The following is a 3674-nucleotide window of genomic DNA, read 5'->3' as shown; positions in this document are numbered from 1 at the left end:
TTTATTAGCCATTGACTTTCTTGGGGAGGATAAGTTTGTATGAAAATACTGTATAGACACCCGGTGCTCCTCCCCGATCGATGGTTGCTGTTACGGCTTGTTGGCAATTACAGTTGCACTAGAGAGAGAGCTACCTCGCTAGATGCACAGTGTCCGTGTCCCCCCTGGTCCCCCCCACTGCACACACACCCCCACACCCCGAGGCACTCTGTGGCAGAGCGGAGCGGTTCAGGGGAGGAAGCCCCCATGGCCGTGTGTCGCAGGGGAGGCGAGGGACCCCCTTTTGTCTGCCGCCCCCCCCCGGCCGGGGCAGCTCCCCAGGGCTTTGTGCGTGACGCCGCTGTCAGTCAGTCCCCCCCCCGCTGTGAGGGCAGCGCTGTCAGTCAGTCCCGGGGTGGACCAAAGGGGGGGTCGCCGCCAGGACAGAGCCGGCCCCGGCCCAGCCCCGGGGCTCTCCCGCTGCCCTTCCCGGGCACCAGCGCAGCCTGCCGGGACAAGGGGGACCCGAGGACGGACGGACGGACGGACGGACGGAGCGGCGGGTGGCTCCCGGCGGAGAGAGCTTCCTCCAGAGGAGAGCCCTCGTCTCCGGGAGCTTCCCTGGAGCAGCCTGGGGCCGCTGCCCGGCTGTCACTGCGACTGGCAGTCGGTCGCCGAGGCGAGCTGCCCGGAGCCGGCCCGGCCCGCAGCGGAGCGGAGCGGAGCGGAGCGGAGCGGCAGGTCTCGGCCCAGGGGCCGCGCCACCCCCAGCCCTTTCCGAAGCGGCCTGGGGAGCGCCGCGGCCAGAGCGGGCAAAGAGAGCCGGGGGCGGCAGTTGGCGGGGAAGGGCGGCGTGCCCCTGCCCGCTCCAGAGGGGAGTTCGGCCGGGGGAAGGAGCCGGGCGACGGTAGCAGAAAGCCACGTCCTCTGCGCTCGCCAGCAGGGACGTGGCGACCCGGAGAGAGCTCCCACGCAGCCTCAGGGCGTGCGAGAGCCTGGCCCTGGGAAGGGCTGGCAGGAGCGGGACCAGCCCTGTGAGGTGGGACCGAGGGGACGACCTGCTCAGCTCAGCTCAGCTCAGCTCAGCTCAGCCCGCCGGCAGCGCTCCGGGAGGCAGCAGGAAGGGGAAGGCGCACCAGGGACTCTGAGAGCCTCCGGCTGCTGGACCCGTGCTCTGCCCTCCCCGAGGCGGCAACGGGCGCCAGAAAGCACCCGCGAGCCGGGGGGCCCTGGATCCTCCCGCCGCCGGGGGAAAGGGAAAGGGAAAAAAGGGGAAAGGAAAAAAGGGAAAGGAAAAGAGGGAAAAGGAAAAAAGGGAAAGGAAAAAAGGGAAAGGGAAAGGGAAAGGAAAAAAGGGAAAAGGAAAAAAGGGAAAGGAAAAGAGGGAAAAGGAAAAGAGGGAAAAGGAAAAAAGGGAAAGGAAAAAAGGGAAAGGGAAAGGGAAAGGAAAAAAGGGAAAAGGAAAAAAGGGAAAGGAAAAGAGGGAAAAGGAAAAAAGGGAAAGGGAAAGGGAAAGGGAAAAAGGGAAAGGGAAAGGGAAAGGGAAAAAGGGAAAAGGAAAGAAAAAAGGAAAAGGGAAAGGAAAAAGGAAAGGGAAAAGGAAAGGAAAGGGAAAGGGAAAAGGAAAGGGAAAAAGGAAAGGGAAAAGGAAGGGGAAAGGAAAGGGAAAAGGAAAGGGAAAGGGAAAGGGAAAGGAAAAAGGAAAGGGAAAAGGAAAGGAAAGGGAAAAGGAAAGGGAAACGGAAAAGGAAAGAAAAAAGGAAAGGAAAAAGGAAAGGGAAAAGGAAAGGAAAGGGAAAAGGAAAAGGAAAGGGAAAAAAGGGAAAAGGAAGGGGAAAGGAAGGGGAAAAGGAAAGGGAAAGGGAAAAGGAAAGAAAAAAGGAAAGGGAAATTGAAAGGGAAAAGGAAAGGGAAAGGCAAAGGAAAGAAAAAAGGAAAGGAAAAAGGAAAAAGGAAAGGGAAAAAGGAAAGGGGAAAAAGGGAAAAGGAAAGGGAAAAAAGGGAAAAGGAAAGGGAAAGGAAAGGGAAAAGGAAAAAGGAAAAAGGAAAAAAGAAAAAGGAGGCCAGGCTGGGGGCGGCAGGCGAACCCCCCCTCGCCTTCCCAGGTGCCTCTCAACAAGAGGCGTGAGGCTCCGGAGGCAGAAGGCCAGTCCAGGGAGGATGTGGAGCTCGGGCCAGCTGCGCCAGAGGTGTTGCCACGGTCAGAAAGGCCTACCCCCGTATCACGACCACCTCCCCGAGGAAGCCAAGACGGCTTAGGGGTGTGGGTGACTCCCTTCTGAGGGGAACAGAGGGGCCGAGATGCCGGACAGAGCCTCCTCTTAGGGAAGCCTGCTGCCTCCCTGGGGCCCGGGTTCAGGGCAGCACTGGGAAACTTCCCAGCCTGGGACGGCCCGCGGACTATTGCCCACTACTGCTCTTCCGCCTGGGTGGCGACGAAGCTGCAACGCGTGGTCCAAGGGCGATTGAAAGAGACTTGGGGGCCTTGGGATGGTTGGGAGGGGAATCTGGAACACGGCTTATTTTTCCCTCTCTCCTTCCAGCTGCGGGCAGCGACACTGGAAGAAAGAGACGCACCCGGTCTGTTAATACGTGGGTCGTGGCTGGTGTCCCCACCAGAGTTTTGGGTTTTTCGATAGTGGGGTGGCCGGCACGGCCCCAGGCCTGCTGGTGTCAGATGGGATTCGCCTTTCTCAAAGGGGGAAGGGGGTCTTGGCTCACGAGCTAGCGGGGCTCATTGGCAGAGCTTTAACCTACACTCGAAGGGATGTTATGGAGGCACACACAGTCAAATCCAACAGGTGTTAAAGCTCAGCTTTATTCTTTCGTAAAAAGTTAGTTAGAACTCCAGTAACATTTTGTAAACCACAGGCTCAGTGATGTAAGGGGAATTAATACTACACAGCCGACTTAAGAACTCTTAAGATTTAAAATGATGACTCAAAATGCGCGTATCACTCACCTAAAAGTTGAGGGCTCTCTACCTTGAGGAGTTACCTCGGGTGGCGTCCCGACCCAAGGGGGAGTCCCTGACTGCAGATCCGCTGCTCTTGGGAGGACTGATTCCAAAATGTCCTCCGGCAGGACCCTCTTTACACCCTTGTTGAATCTGATCTGTGATCTTTGATACTGAAAGCAGAGGTCAAAAGACTGGGAGATGCCTGGGAGTCACAGGTGGATCCCGGAGGGGAGAGCTTCCTCCAAAAAAGAAAAAAACCTCAAGGGTAGCTTCCTTGGAGGAGTCTGGGGCTGATACCTGAGATCTTATGTAGGTAAAGCAGAGGACAAAAGCCTCTGGGAGATGACTGGGAGGAGGCTCAGGCAGCTGCCGGAGTTGAGCTGTATCTAAAGGAGAAAAAAAATACCTGGAGTAACTTACTTGGAGGAGTCTGGGGCTGCTACCTGGGATCTCTGGTCCTGAAAGCAGAGGTCAAAAGACTCTGGGAGATGCCTGTGAGGAGTCTCAGGTGGCTGGCAGAGTTGAGAGATTTATCTAAAGGAGAAAAAATATTTTGAGTAACTTACTTGGAGGAGTCTGAGGCAGGTAGCTGCAATCTCCGGTACCGAAAGCAGAGGTCGGAAGACTCTGAGAGATAACTGGGAGGAGTCTTGGGTTGATCCCGGAGGAGAGAGTTTCCTGCAAAAGAGAAAAATCATCTTGTGTACCTGCCTTGGAGAATCCAGGGCTGCTACCT

The sequence above is a fragment of the Haliaeetus albicilla genome, unplaced genomic scaffold (genome assembly GCF_947461875.1).
Source record: "Haliaeetus albicilla unplaced genomic scaffold, bHalAlb1.1 scaffold_80, whole genome shotgun sequence".
NCBI lineage: Eukaryota > Metazoa > Chordata > Aves > Accipitriformes > Accipitridae > Haliaeetus > Haliaeetus albicilla.
Note: the sequence above shows the minus strand (reverse complement) of the source record.